Consider the following 16,429-nt stretch of genomic DNA (forward strand, 5'->3'; position numbering starts at 1 on the left):
AAAAAAAAAAAAAGCAGCCAAAAATCAATGAATCTCCAGAGTATTCTGACGCTTCCTGAAAACTTCACATTTACAAAAGCCGAGGTAAAGAAAGCATTGTGATCTTCCCGGTCGCTCCTCTCCCCCATTTTGTGCAATCACATGTAATTCCCAGGCGCTGTGTGAGTTTGGGATGGGTGCCAGGCTCTGCAGTGCCGGTGCCGAGCACACACAGCTGGCGGCACACACCGGAGCAGAGTTGCAGCTCAGCCACAGGGACACAGTCCCCGGCCAGGCCGAGGGCAGGGAGCTCACTCAAGGGTGGGAAAAGGCTCTCCCCTCTTTTCCTGGCGTGCTCAAACCTCCGGGGTGAGTCAGGGAATCCCGTGTGGGATGTGGGGTTTGCACATGACAGGTGGTACCTGCTGCTCTGGGATGCTTCAATGAAATGGCTTACAAAGACCAGGAAGGGGTGATTCCCATGTGGGGCTGCTGCAGAACTTCCTGCAACCATCCCTCTCAGCAGGGACCCCACCCCTCTGCCGTGCACAGGGAGCACGTGAACCTCACACGGGGATAGCAAAGCGAGGAGCATCGCGTAGGTGAGGTGTAGTACCTAGGGAAGGTGTGTTCCAGGTTTCCAGAACAGGAAACTCCTCCCTCTGCTACAACAGCCCATGCCTTAAATCCAGCCCCACTGGGCTGGCAATTTGGCTGCCACCAGCTCTATATGTCCATGGGAGAGCAGAAATTTTGTGTGTCCTTCCCTAAGGACTGCAGCCAGTACGAGGGGACTGCCCACCAACCATCAAAAGTACTTCTACAGAATTCTTTTTTTCCCCCCATCTCTCTTTCCTTCCATTCTGGATGCTGGATAATAAAAGATAAAGCAGCAAAAACCTTCCCAGAGCCCAGTCCCAAGCAACAAGGACCCCTGAGCCCCCTCATGTCGCTTGATGTCAGCGAGCTTCCAGTGTCAATTTTAGGGCTGGTTTATCAGGGCTCAAACTGTTCTTCTCCCCAGGGGATCTTCCACTTCTTCTCCATTAAAATAAAAAGGAGAAAACTTTTAAAAGCCCACTGTTTAACAAGGCAGCTGCAGGGAGGCTACTCGACTGATTGAGTTTTTACCTGGTCCTTACAGGCAAGCTCAAGTACTTAACATAGAAATGAGGTTTAGTCACAGCGAGGCATTTGGGATTAGAGTTGGCTGGAGAAACTCTGATGAAACCACGTTCCTCCAGAATATGCACTCTTGTCAAAATTGAAATGCTTTGTGAGATTGAATAGGTTTAGCCAGAAGTTCATTTCCTAAAGAAAATCAGGGAGAGGTTGCAGGAAAATTTGTTGAATGAAAAAAAAAAAAAAAAAAAAAAAGATGTTCTTTTTCTTTTGAGCCCTGCTGGGGTGTGTGTTGTTGAAGAGGTGTGTTTTTTTGTTTGTTTTGTTTTGAGGGTTTATTTTAAGTCGGGTATTACTCAGAGAAGAACCTGAAGAACTATTTTCTCTCTAATGACAAGTTTACCCAAACTCAGCAATTCCCTGCTCCCTGCTGGCTCACAGGCTGGTAGCCCTGGAGACATTTATGGCTCTGCAAGAGATTCTTGCCATTGGACTCCAAGGACAGCACGACTCTATATTAAGACAAGAGATTAAATCCCACCTGGAGTGACCCTGGGAAGGCAAGAGGAGCCCAGCAGGCCCAGGGCAGGCAGCAAAACTGCAAACAGCATCGATGACCTTCACTGAGGTGAGTCCACAGCTGCAACTGGGAATTTGTCACCCCACCCTCAAACGTTTTCAGGACCATCACCCCACTGAAAACACAAGGGATGGGGAACACCCCAGCACGGAGAAGATGGGCGAGTGACTTGACTTCCATCCAGGATGACAGACCATGGAGGTTTCTACAAACCTGTTGTTTTCCATTTTCAAATGGTTCTTCTGCCAAAATCCAGCATTGTTCCTGTCGGGGAAACTAGTTACTTGAGTCTCTTGGCAAACATTCATGCTCCTGGTTTGGACAGGTAAAACAACAAGGGATCCCAGCTACAGCACAAACTGCAGCCCAAGTTACACCAAAACGCCCTCCCCAGGCTGCTGGGGGTCACCAGCTATGCAGGCGTGTTTTGGGGGCACACTCAACAGCCCACAGTCCAAAGGAGCAAATTCAGTGTCCCTCCAGCCCTGTTATAGCCACTGATTGCCACTCGAATCCAAGGAGGCTTTGTGTCAGATCTGAGGCTGGGGTTGCCCAAGAACCCTCTACTGTCCCTGTAACCCCAGCTGTGCTCCTGACCATCCAAACCAAGCTGTTACTGGGGGGAAGGGGGGGGTGGGTGTGATTTTATTTCCCTTCTGCTTGCTTTGGGATGAGAGGAGCTTTATAAATGACTTCCTCTTAATCTCATTGCCAAGCGGACATCGACAGCTTCTGCCATCACATCATGCTCTGAAGACAGAGTTTTCTGCCCTGGCTTAAAAAGGACATTGTTTGAAAAACAGAGTGAACAACATGTGAAAAGGAGGAAAAAAAAAAAAAAAAGAAAGAAAGATCTGTGATATTTGCTGGAAGAAAAACCCTCTCGTTTGTTTGGATGAGGATTCTCAGCACGTACAACCTCAGGAACAAAAGGAGATGCTTGTTCTCCGCCGTGTTTGTGGGAAGAGTCCTGTAAATATTCAGGGATGTTTGTGCTCTAAAGATGATCCCCAACCTGCCCTCAGAAACTGCTCCCAGCACCCCCAGAATCCCTCCTGAGGGGTCCAGCCCTCGCACAGACCCATGGATCTGGATGCTGAGCCCTTCTCTTTATTTTCAGTAGCAAACTGTTCAAACAGAAGTAACCACAAAAAATAAAATTCCTTTGGGAAGAAGTTTTGGGAAGAAGCACGGCTCCATCTGACCTTGCCGGTGCTCAACAAGATGTAGGTCAAATATTTTAATTGCCAAGTCACTAATCCCCCCCCCCGCGCAGCATTTCCATACTTGTATTGCTGCGGAGTTACCGCCTTCTGAAGCCGCGGGGGGAAAGAAATAGCAGCTGGATTGATGGGCGATTCCTGCCGAAACACAGCACTGGATACAACTGCTCGGGATGAATGGCTGTGACTGCAGGGAGAAGGGAGCGGAGCAGGGGGGAGTTGCTGCTCCACCGGCTGCATTTCTAGGTGGATTCAAAGCTTTTCCCACCTCCCCAGGACAGATGCTGCGTCCTCCAGCACCCGAGCACAGCTGTCCCAACTACACCGGGCAGCACACCCTTCAAAGCTCCCCTCTGCCATCAGTATTCGGAAACTCGGAGCTAAACAGGCATTTTATTTTGGCGAACAAGCAGGGAGTGAAGCAGCCGCACCGGCGGGAGCTCCTGCGAGCATCTCACACGCCTGCAATGCAGCCACCTCCAGGCTGCAGCTCCCTGACACCCGAGACTCCTTCGGCAGGGACAGGACCAGCAGCTGCTTTGATGCTCCCCGAGGAATTTGAAGAGACGGAGTGTAATTACCCGCGACGGAATTTGACTCACACAAAAGAACACCACGGCAGGAGTCCCGGCTCCCGGGTCACACAGGGACAGCAAAAGGGGAAGAGGACCCTGATTCATCAAGGCTAGACCCTGCCATCCCCAGCTACCACGTTGCATAATCCAGTTCGGAAATCTATCACGGAAATCTTTAGAAATTAGCTCAATTTTCTAACCCCAGCTGCCACTGGCATCCTGCTCTGCAGTTGCCTCCTGAGGATGCCCCACTCCAGGCGTGCCCACCTCAGGGTGGGCTTCCCCACGTGTCAGGACACACAGAGGTCCCACACGGGGACACATCACCTTGGGGCTGTTCTCCCAGTTAGGTACAACCAGCTCAGTGACAGCATCTCCAGAGAGGAAAGAAAACGGGGAGGAAGGGGTGGGGTTTGCCTTGTAGAAAACACCACATTTTTCAGGCCAGAAATAAAAGGTCAGTTAATTTATAATCTCTCTCTCAGGTTCAGCAATGGTCTCACTCATTCAAACAGGACTTTAACAAGACTAAGTCCTGGCCCAGAACAGCCACACTGCTGCAGACCTGAGCACCAGCAGGAAATTCTGATGAAGGCAGAGGTTACGTCATTAAAATGGAGCGAGTTGGACTCTGCCCTTGTATCTACCCCTGTAAATCCCAGACAAAGGATTTCTAGATTACGTATGCACATTCCTTTCCCTGCTGCTTCATTAAATAATGCAGTGCCCCTTTCCTGGAGCATTGCTGGAGCATTCAGGCAGGCAACAAGCAGGTCTGATGTTTGGGTCCGGGGCTATCCAGGGAAGAAGATACTCTGGGGTGAGCAAAGACTGTGGGGGATTTTTCTCCTGTTTTTCCCCCTTTGCTTGTGTGTGGTGGATTGAAAGCTCAAGTCACAACGTCAGCAGCCCATGGAGTTTGAAGCATGGCAAAAGGAGTTGGGTATTTTTCCTTGGCTGCACCAGATACTTGGGACATGACATTGTCTGCTGGGGCATCACATGGAGATGCCCCATTTCCAGTCTCACTTTTGCAAATAAGAAAACTTCTATTTCATTTTTTTTCCCCCCCAGTTTGGGGATCCAGGAGGATGGAAGAGGCTGAGGTTTATCCCCCTTCTTTGCACCATTCCCCCCACATCTGGCCACTGTGAAGGAGGAGTTTGTGCAACTACTGCCCAAAGCACGTTCCTTGGAAAGCAGGGAACAGGTTACAGGGGATGTTGGTCTCTGAACCAGGATGGTCCTTCAGTGCATGAAGTTACACTGTGTCCCACAGGGACAATTATCAAGTGGGAGAGTCAGTCATCCCAACCCGAAGCCATTAGTTACAAAACAGGGAAGAGGGCTTAAAGCTCTTATGTTTGAACATGTTAGCTCAGCCCTTCAGGGAACTCCTGATGTGCCAGAGCATCTAATCTCTGCAAATCACTTTTATTCAGCCTTGCCCTGGGTTTTCCTTTTTAATCAACTTAATCTTTATTCATGAGGTGTGTTGCTGCATTACAGGAACGCCCAGATTCCGAGCATCGGGGCTCGAGGAACGGAAATTGAGGAAACTTGGTGTTTGTTCCAGTTGGGGCTTAAGGTCTGGAGCAATTTATCTGGACTCACGGCAGGCCCTAGCACTCCTCCATGTCCCAGCAGGGAGGAGGAGGAGGAGGAGGAGGGAAACAGCCCAAGTTCTCAGAGGACAAGCACTACACCCCGAGGCTGGCACGCACTGAGCAGCACGTCTCATTGCTATATTTAATCAGCGAGGTCCCCTCTCACCCAGCCTTGACAATGGAGCTTTTTTTTTTTTTTAAAAAAAAAAAAAAGGAAAAGAAAAAATTCTGTGAAATAAAAATAATAAATTAAAGGGATCAAAGGAACGAGCGAGCGGCAAGTGACAGCAATATGAAGGAAAGAATAAAGGAAGAGTTAATGGGATTTTGAGGGGAGAAGCAGGGCAGGAGGGAGGACTCACTCCCAGAGAGAGCAGAGGGCTGTGATGCTAGAACACCATGACCTGTCCCACATGGGCTCAAACCCTTATCCTGATCCATCCCCAGCAAAGGCACAGTTTTATGAGTCATCTCTAAAAAGGGGAGTAGGCAGAGCACGACGGGATGGAGCAGAGTTTGACACCCAGCACAAGCTCCTGGGACACACCAGGGCTGGCACTTCTTTCTGGCAAGACAGGAGCAAATTCCATGGAGCAAAGAACTGTCATTTGGGGGACCCCAAGCGGGGCGGTCTGAGCACGACCCTCATCCCCACAAACAAGCCTCAAAGCACCCCCAGTTTCCCCAGTGCAATCAGCAGCTCTCAGCACCTGCAGTGCCCTCGCTCGCATACTCCCAAGATCGGCTCCCCCCCCATGACGATCCAAAGGTACTAATGGGATTGTAATTCCTCTAATGAGCTGTAATTAATTAATTACCCTGTTAGCACAAGAGCTTTACATTTTTTGGCAAGCAGGCTGTCGGTTTGAAGCTAGAGGGAGACTCTTCCCCAGCACCACCAGGCTCCGATCTGGCCGCAGACAAGCCCGTTCATCTCTGCCTCAATCCGACACAGTTTGTACCTTAGGGAAAGGACCTTGGAAGCATCCTCACAGCTCACAGCTCTCTCCCAAATTACAGACAACCAAGTCACACACATTAATTCAGAGGGGTCACAAACATCTCCTCCCTCAGCCCCTCGAGAGCATCAATCCCCTCTGGCAAACTTAACAAGACAAACACTCCACGGGCAGAGAGCAAGTGATACCGAGACCCTCTGTGCTCCCTGCAGGGCAGGAATATGACGTGGGAAATTCCGAAAAGCACTAACAATGAAGCCAAAGTAATGTCTGAGCTATATTAAGCAGCACAGCAGCCCCAGGATGCTCAGATCGACGCTGCAGCCTCCTGTGTGCCCGGGATGCTGGATTGCACCCCAGCACGGCAGCCACCTCTCCCAGCTTGCCTTCTCCATTACCTCCACGTTTAATAATTAAAGCATCACTGTAAAGGCATTAAAGTTTCAGGGACTGACACGTTCAGAGCAAGATGAAGGGCTCAGGGATGAGGTAAGTGCTGCTGCTGATTAACCCCGCACAGTGCAGTCCACAAGGAGCAAGACCCTGTCCCCTCTAACCCCGTGCACGAGCCTTTTCCCCCCTACAAATCCCGTCTTCCCAGATCTGCTTTCCAAGAGCATCCACTCCAGACTGTAGGGGAGTTCTGCTCATCATCAGGTGTCTCTAAAAAAATCCTAATGGTGGTGGTGGGGGGTTTCTTCCCAGGGAGTGTGGCTTTTTATAGAGCACATGGCTTTGCGTGGAGCCAGCTCCGAGCAAGGGTTACGGGTTACCTTTGGCTGGCTGCGGAGGCGGAACAGGAGGGCTTTCTGCAGGAGCAGATGGAGCTGACATGCCTGGGAGCCAGCCCAGCCCTGCTGCGGTGACAGACTGTCCCACGCCGCCTCCCCCGACGAGGCTGCACTGAGACCCCCTCGCAGGAACTGGGGGAGGCACCGAGGGGCTGAGCACAGGCACAACTCATCCCACCGCCACGTTCCACACCAGGCAGACCTCCTCCAGCATCCAACTCACCCCACTTGTTTCCTCCTATATATAACCAGCAGGCTGGGGAGGAGGATGCCTCTGTTCTTTTCAGGGAGAGTACACCATCTTCCCTCTAATACTCACACCAATTAAGCTAATTGCACCCCCCTGAGAAGCTGATGCTGGTTCCCCGAACAAGAATCCCAGGGGCTCTGGGTCTCTCTGCGCTTTGAGGGATACAAGCCCCTTGTGTGTAGGATGACATCCCCCAGATAAAACTCCTTAGGCACATTATTTGCTCCTAGAAATTCACTGAGTCTGACCACAGCCCCCAGGCGTGGGAGCAGAGCCCATCCCTCCGTGGGGGAGTGGAGGTTTGGTGGAACCCTGCCCGTGGAGTAGCGGGGCCAGGAGGGGGTTGGGGCTGAGAATGTGGGAAGGAGCGCTCAGGCAGCCCCTTTCCTTACTGCATCTCCCAAAATTAAAGGCTGTTTGCATGCGGAAGCGCGGATGAGCGGGGTCCATCTGAGCCCTGGCTGCCGCCAGAGTCGGGGTTTGGTGTGCCAGGACCAGCTCGGTGATCAATCCTCCCCCGTGACACCGCCTGGGCCCAGGCACAACTGAGCATTACCTTGATTAAAAGAGATGGGTGAATGCAGCGCTTGGTCCCAGCAGCCTCCCAGGACAGCAGGGCAGGCCTGTCCCCTGTCATGGAGTCCAGCTCCCCAAGCCTCAGGTGACAGCGGGGAGCCCGGTGGGTCCCCAGGACACCGCTCAGCACCTCGGGCCACCCGCCGTGTGACGCTCCCAGGGACTGTCCTTCCTTGCCAGGCAGCCAGAGGTTGTTTCACTCATTAATCCAGCACTCGCTCCTCTGAGGATGCTCCTGCCCTTTCAAGCTTCTCCTGCTTTGTCACCTGCCTTTTCAGGCGCTGCAGACACAAAAGACGCTGTTCTCTGTGCGGTGCCACCAGCCGGGCACACCAGCACCCCTGGGTGCCACCCCAGAGCAGATCTAATGATGCCACAGGTCACCCTCCTCCTCTACCCCCAGGTCACTGTCCCACTTTCCAGCCTTGTTTTCACCACTTTTGTATTTCAAAGTGATTTTTTTGGAGAAGTTTATTTCGTGGCAATATTATCATAGAATCCCAGGATGGTTTGGGTTGAAATGGACCTTGAAGCTCATCTCGTTCCAACCCCCTGCAGTGGACAGGGGCACCTTCCACTAGATCAGGTTGCTCCAAGCCCTGTCCAACCGGGCCTTGAACGCTTCCAGGGATATAAACTGATGCCTTGTGTTTTGAAGACACCATCCCAGAGCTGCCCCAGCACAGAGTCCTGCTGCAGGGTCACCTTTCTCCCAGACTGGCCCCATTTGCGCTGGTCCCTCTCCACGTCTCTGGAAGCTGCAGCCGCCTCCCACAGGGACTCTTCCCGGGTCCTTTTTTCCTCGCTTAATGTTCTTCTTGCACCTGCTTTTGTTTGCTGAACGCCGAATATTTTATTTATCACCTCTCTGGAAAGTTACTGGGGAGATTTCCCAGAGCAGGAAATATTCGGAGCTGCGAGCTGCTGCTCCTCGGGGTGCGCAAAGCCCGGGGACGGTCCCAACCAGCGTTTTAGGTGTGCTTTGAAGGCGCTTTTTTGCATCATCACCCCTTTTGATTTTGGGGGCCTCTGACCAAGCCGTGAACTTGCGCTGCTCCACCGCTGGCGGGAGGGCAGTGACCCGCTGGGGCTGCTCGCCTGGCACTCGTCCACCCTCCGTATGTTTGGCAGGGTGATGCTCATCCCCCGGGCACGGTGTGGGGCAGCGGGACCCTCCGGACGGCCGAGGCCATCCAGCCCCTTGGCAGGCCACAGGGAGGAGAAGTGAGGCTCGTGTGGGCAGGTGAGCCTGAGCTGGCGCTGTGGTCCCAAGGGCTCCCCACGCGGCCCCGATTCCCTGCTCGGGGTGTCAGGATGATGAAGCCGAGCTGAGCTCGCCGGAGCCAGCACAGCACCCGGCGGCTCCCATAATTAATGGCACCGCCAGCCCTTCCCTGCCGGGCCATGAATAAAACATCGTTTCTGAGGACCCAAACTTTGAAAAATCTCCTTTTTTTTTTTTTTTTTTTCCCCCCAGTTAATTATATTTGGCGGGACATTGTGATTTTATTTTTGTCTCCTCCTGCTTAATCAGGGGGGTGGAAGCTGGTTTGGGGCCACTTCCTTCGGACTGGCACCCTTTTTCCTAGAGGGATGGAACAATTGCCAGAGAGATTTCCCCCCCGCCCCCCATGGCTCAAATCCCCTTCCCATCCCTTTGGGAAAGCATCCACCTTTGCATTTTTGAACCTGTTTGATCTCTAGATTTTTTACAGCCATTGGATTTTTTGGCATTTCTGGGTCCTTCAGCATCCAAGAGCCTCTCCTGGAAACCGTCCTCTCCAGACCCTTTTCATCTTGTAAATGTTTTTGCCGCATATCCAGGCTGTGGAAGTGGACCTGTCTGTTTTCCTTATGAAGATGGGGCTGTACCTTGCCCCTGACCCTCTCAATCTGGAGAATTAGGGATAAGAAAGAGGGTAATGTAAGCCAAGGGACTCCAAGCACTTCAGAATAACTCCTGACTCAGTTTTCCCATTTATCTATAAAATTCACTAAATGCCACAAGGCAATCCCACCCTGCAGCTTCTGCAGGGTGAGCAGCTCCTGTTGCCGCTTGGCTTGGGGAATCAGAGCGATGTCTGAGCAGAAGAGAGCGGCTGCCTGCACATATCCAAGTGCCTGAGCATCTCCCTCAGAGGAGAAAGGTGAAATTCCACCCTGGCTTTGCTGGCTCCAGTCCAGGAGCTGCATTAGCAGAGCTCTGCCAGGTCGGGATCAGACCCAAAACCTGGTCGTGCCGTTGCACAGACGTCTCGGCCACCCAAAGCGCTGCCACCGGCACGAGGGATGATGCCCTGGATGATGTGCTGGGAGCCTGGGCAGAGACAGCAGGATATGAGCTCAGGGCTGTGCCATGCTGGGACACTGCAGCACAGTCCCCTTGCAGGTGGCAGCCGCCAGGACTTGCATTTCTGAGGTTTTTCTGGGCTGTGGCTCTGCAGGTCACGGGGGGCAGCACTCGGGCTGGGTACCACGGCTCTGCCCACGCCGTCCCCGGCCAAGGGGGACCTTCGGCAGAGCCCCGAGCTCTGGGACACACTCGGCAATTTCCTGCCTGAGCAACAAGCGCTTTACTGCTCGCCGGATCCTCTGCCAGCCAATTTTCTCTCCCTGGGCTCCTTCCAGCTCAGTGCAGGGCTGCAGCCAGCAATCAACAGATCCAACCTGTTTGGGATGGACGCAGTGCCGGCTCAGCCCATCTCCACCATCCTGCAAGGTGCCTTCTCCTTCCCTTGCGTATCCCGAGGGGGCTGATGGCATCCTCTGCCTGTCCTCCTATGCTTCTGTCTTCCTGAAGGTCCTGGAAGTGTTCCTCTCCCAGTGAGATCTGTGCCATGGCTCTCACAAGCTGGAGTGTAAGTGCTTCAAGTGCTCTCAAAGAGAAGAACTGGCACCGACAGCACCGTGAAATAGTCACATCCACTCGCATGCGCTAAGGACGCTCTGCTGGATTTCTAAGGGGGGTCCTGCAAAGGGAAGGGATCTTCTCGTAGCTTTGTCACCACAGTGAAAGCCCAAAACTAATGGAGGAAACCGATTCTGCCAAGGTGGAGAGGAAAATGACCGAGTAATCTTAGTGGGACCACTAAAAATCCCCTGGTGCTCTTCAGTGAAGCAGAGATTGGGCGGGAGGATTTGCAGCCATGTTGTAGGGCTGGGACTCGGATCTGCAGCTGAGGTTTTGCACAGACTTGGGTGGACTGCTTCATGTCACCCCTTTTTCCCTGCCTGGGAAGCACAGCCTTGATTCTCCAGTAAAATCTCTGCTTAGTGGTGGTTGGGAGTCCCTTTGAGATCTCCCAAAGCAGGGAGAAGCCATAGGGAGGCAGAGCACGGCACGCCAGGGTGGTGGAGGGCAGCAGGTATGATCTCAGCTGCCTTCTGCACTGGGCTCTTCCCTCAGATGCTTTCATCAGCCGCAGTTAATTGCTCATTTGATGTCTCTGGGATCCTGGTGCTGCAGGTCAGCCCTGGCTCTGTGCAGTGTGAGCTCCTGACTCCCATGCCTGCAGCAGGGGCACGAGACTCCCAGCACACTGAGACTTCAATCCCCACCAAAACCCCCCTCATGCCACACGCCAAAGCCAACAGATTCCCTTTTGAGCCAGGGATTTTTTATAAAGGCAGTGAGATCAAACCCTCAAAGTAAAGGCAAAGCTCGCACAGGGCATGTGAGCTGAGTCTTTGTGAAGCTGGGCTGTGTGATGGCCCAGGTCTCACCTCCAGTGGTGTCGAGGTGAACCCTCCCCTGCCTGCGTGTCCCAGGGCACCTCCCTTCATCTCCCTGGGAATGGAAATCAGCCTTCCTGGAGCCACAGCAAGGACTGGGCTCTGCTGGGCCTGACACCAGGAGGCAGCAAGCTTTCCCAAGCCCTCCTAATACAAATGAAAAAGAGGGATTTGAACAGGCCAGCAAAGATGGACCCAAAGCAATCCCAGCGGGAGCATATTTTTATAAGCCAGGGCTATAAGAGAAAGGGCAGGAAACTTGACCCATCACAAATCACTCTCCTGTCACTTGCTGTAATCTAGAAATGCTCTATTAAAAACAAGAGCAGCCCCGGCAGCAAAGAAGAATCGAGGCCAGGGAGAAGGGCAGCTCGAGCTCGGGTCTGGCTGCCAGGTAGAGGGGAGTCTCTGAGGCTGGGAAGTGCTGCACTGCTCTGCCATGGTTTATAAATATAGAGAGGTGCCCAGCCCTGTGGCATCCATCACCCTCAGCCAGCAGATGTAGATGGGGAAGATGCCTCTCCCCCTCCTGACTAGCTGGGCTTAACCACACAAATGCTCAGGACAGAGCCCTATGTTCCCAGTTAGTCCCCAAAAATGCACTCCCCACATGAGGCCAGGGCAGGGGGGGCTCCTGGTCCAGCTTGCAGCGAGTAAGCAGTGAATCAGACCCAGTGCTAATGGGTTGGCCATGGCCACTGCAGCAAAAAGCATCAGCTAACACTGATTCACTGAAAAAATGAGGTTCTGGGGCAAGGGGAGTTCTTTAGCAGTTCAGCACAAAGTGAGGCAATAATTACAGGGGAAATAAAAAAAATAAAGTTCGAGGGTATTGAAACACTCGAGGGCTTCCACAAAGAGTGCTTTTTCTTGGGAAATGCAGATTCCCAGTTACTTTAAGGTTTTCAGGGTGAGACCTTTGACAGCATTTTAACATTTTCCGTTTTCAAACCCAGCTGCTCTGATCACAAAGGGTGAAGCAGCTCAAGAGGAAGCAAGAAGCACCTCAGAGGGGAGTGGGAGCCTCCTCCCTCCCTCCTTCCCTGGCTCCACCAGCATTTCCCCCACCACAAAACCTATTTTCTCACATACCTCCCTTGGCAGAATCAAATGCCCTGGACCACCCCAGCTGCAAACACTGGTGGAAAGATCTGGTGATCCCTGGAATCTCCTGGACATGGGAAAAGCCCGGAGCAGGGCAGAACAAGATGCCCCCACCCCAGCACCCACCTGCACCATCCTCTGTGGCTGGTGCACACCAGCTTGCTCAAATAAAGCCCATCTGTGCAGATTAATTACCAGAGGATGTTTGCTCTGTTGCAGAAGCCGACTGGGTGATGAAAGTTTAAACAGGCTGGAGAACAGAGCATGGTGTCCTAGAGATGGAACACATTCATATCCCCTGAACCCCGGACACTGCGAGCACCTCACTGGCACAGGAGCAAAGATTGGGATCCACAGAAAGCCACCAGCCCTGGGACAACCTGCCCTGCAGGTTATAGGAGACACAAAATGACTTGTCCATACAGAGTAACAATTCCCTGATGGTGACCGGGGAGTCCTTTCAGAGATAGCCCAGCGTGCTGCAAACAGGCATGGAAAATCTGATGATGAGACAGGGAAGGGCAGAGCAAGGAAAACCCTTTGCAGAAATAGTTACCCCAAAAACAATCACCTGGTCTGGCCTTGTTGCCCAGCTGGGTAAGAAAAGCCCCGCTCAGGAGCCTGAGAATTGCTGCACCCCAAGGTAGACCAGGAAACCACCCTTAGACCCTTCAAGCACCAAGATGGTCCCCAGGCCACCACATCCTCTCTTTCTCTTGCTGCTGGGGGCAGATGAGGAGCCCAGCCCTGGAGGAAAAACACCCAGATTTCCTCCTAACCCTTCCAGGTCCTGTGGGAAACGGCTGGTTCATCCCCTGAGCCCCAAGGAGACTTCCAGCAGACATGGACTGCTGTAGATCACTCCCCTGAAACTCCAGATGCCCCATTCTGGCAATCCAGAAGCCTCCTGGACCTTGGTGGGAGGTTGGAGCAGCCACAGGCGCTCACCCCTCCCACCCCACCTCATCCACGCGGACTCAGCTCACCCAGCTCCTTCTCCCTCCACTCCCTCGAGACTGAGCTCTCCTCTTGCTCCCACCTCCCAAGCACTGGTGGTGAAGGATCTCACCTCTCTGGAGCCAGCCCCTTCTGCCACTGGAGCTCAGAGGGGACCACAACGTCTCCACTCCTCCGGTGAGCGAGGCTGAGGAGCCGGGGGACATCGACAGCTCGGGGAAGATGTTTCCCTGTGGACGGATCAAGAGCAGGGAAAGGGTTGGGGAAGCAGGAGAACCTGCATTCGAGCCAGCAACGCTCGCTCAACCACTGGTTAGTGGCTCCACAGGAAACACCTTCCCATGCTCACCTGGAAAGACATGTTCCCAGTGAGGCAAGGCCATCAGTGGGCAGGGAGTGGACCGGAGGCTGCAGGAGATACACCCCTTGGCACATGCAACCTCTCCTTGGTCACAGCTGGTGAGGAGAACAGGCTGCCAGAGAGTCCCTTGGGCAGGATCAGGTCTGCTATGGCCATGCCTGAGGGTGAAAGGCTTTCTGATCCAGGACTAACCCAGCCTGGGCTTGCTCCAAGGTAGCTCCGGTATTTGATTTTATAATACTTCTTAAATATACTTCACGCTCTGCAGTTTTATTTTAGACTGAAGCTGTGAGGTTGCACATGAGGCTTTTGGACAAATGTTGCTCCCTACCCCTTCCTGAGCTGCTCCAGGACCAAGATCTGCAGGGACACAGCACATTCCAAGCTACAGCTGGTTATAACCAGCAACGTGGCTGGAAAATGGGTGGACCATGAAGATGTGGGCATCAAGGCCAGGCTGGATGGGGCTTTGAGCAACCTGGTCTAGTGGAAGGTGTCCCTGCCCATAGCAGGGGGTTGGAACAAGATGACCTTTTAGTTCTTTTCCAACCCAAATCATTCTGCAGTTCTGTAATCCAGTTGCTCTAATTCAGTTGTTTGATCCTTATCACATGGACAAATCCCAGAACATCAGGGGCTGAGGTGAGTGGTGGGAAGGACCCCAGGCTTCACCACAAGCTCCCCTGGACACCTCAGCACTAGAGAACCTCCCAGCAGGGCTGGTTGAAAACACTGCAAAGGGCTGGGGACAGCAGAAACCTGGGGCAGGAGGTGGGGACAACATCGTACCCAAACAGGTCTCATTCACTTTGTGGGGAACAACACCCGCTGCCCCAAAGCTCTCTCAGTGACCTCCCCAAAACACAGGGCGCAGCAGAAGGCTCCATTCCCTGGCAGGAGAAGGTTACTCAGAGTAAAAGCATGTGCTCATGTGTCATAAAAACAAACGCCACGTCCTCCTCCCACCACACTCACCACGGAGCTGGGCGGGATCTCCAGTGCTCACCACAGCACTGGTGGCCTCCCTTTCCCATCACACCAAGCCAGGAAGCTTTTCTTGCCAGCCACAGGTGAAGGAAGGGGAGGATGAGAACCAGCTGAAGCTCAAGACATGAAGCACCACTCGCCACTTGGCTTTGCAGGATGTTCACCAGTTTTCACAGCCCCAAAATGGAGATCTCTCTGTCACAAACACGCGGTGGCGGCTGGTGAAATCAAAGGGCTGTGGGGTCGGGATGAAACACTCCCAGAGCCATGAGTCAGCCCGTGAGTCCTGGGTCACAGCCAGTTTGGAGATGACCACCAAGAGCATCACTGTTATTTATAGCCAAGACACTGATACGGGCAGAGAGACCCCGGCAGCTGCCCCGAGGCAGGGGCCACACAGTGCATTCCCACCACGTCACCTCCTGGGCACCTGCTGCTCTCATCTTGTGGGTCCCCAACCTGCATTTCCAACCTGGAGCTGGGTTCCTGGTGTTGTTGGTGTGCCCCCTTTCCCCAGGTGATGACACTCTCCATCCTGCAGTCAGTCTCTGTGCTAAAGCCAATGTTTTGCCAGTTGCCTAAATAAAAAAAAATTTTCCGCGTCTCTCCTGCCACGTTGGTACCACCGTTGGAAAGAAACATATGGAAGAACAAACACAGAGTGTGCAGAGGAATTTCTTACATAATTTATCTGTAAATCAAGTGGCAGCGACGAGATGCAGGAACTCTTGGATGGAGCTTTTCTTCCGCATTCAGCGTTCGGCTTTGCCAGCCAGACCCCACCTGGGTGGCTCAGGATTTTCCTCCCATCTCCACAGCCAGCCTTCATCTCGGGCTCATCCTCCACCACCCCCCCTCTGCACCCTCGTTTTGAGGCATTTGGGCTGTGCCTCACTGATGGTGGCGGAGCAGCTGTGAGCACAGCATGCAGGGCTGCGGGGCCAGGAGCAGAGCTTGCCAAGGGATTTGAAGAAGGGCTGGTGATGAGGAGCTGCCCTTTGCTTCGTGCCTCCCTTCCAACTGCGTGGTGCGCTCAGCCAAATATCATTAAAGGTTTATCCACACGCTGATCACTTTATTTGCCTTCAAAGCTGCAGCGAGGTCGCTCTCCCCGGGGAGAGGTGGTAGATGTTGCACCATCTTCCAAAACCAAGAAAGGATGCCCAGGCACTCTGAGCTCACTTGGCCGAGGGAATTGGCCAGGATGCTTTGGAAAGAAACGGTGATGCCTTCAAAGTGAAGAATGGGTTGATAAGTGGGGAGTGGGGAGAGACATTTTAGCTCCTACTGGGTAATTATCACCTATGGGAAGCTGAGGGGTTCGCTGGTAGGAGGGAAATTATAACCTATCATAAAACCAATGTCTCCCAAATCCACTCTCTTCAGCGTTCAGGAGTGTTTGGGCTGGTTCCAAGGCTCAGCTTTTGAAGGAGTTTGGAGAGGCCCCTCAACAGAGCTCCAACACTCTGAAAGGCAGAGACTGCATCCCTCGAGCATCCCTTTTGTTTGGAGGTGCACAAAAAGGGGTGATGCGTCGGGGGGAGAGGCTGAAGGAAAACAAACAGCTTCGTTCAGGAGAACCAGTCACGGTGAGATGAGAAGTGACTTAATTACAGTAAGTCCCTT

Source organism: Empidonax traillii, unplaced genomic scaffold (assembly GCF_003031625.1).
Source record: "Empidonax traillii isolate 1590-97213 ecotype Southwest subspecies unplaced genomic scaffold, ASM303162v1 scaffold263:size1499331, whole genome shotgun sequence".
Classification (NCBI taxonomy): Eukaryota; Metazoa; Chordata; class Aves; order Passeriformes; family Tyrannidae; genus Empidonax; species Empidonax traillii.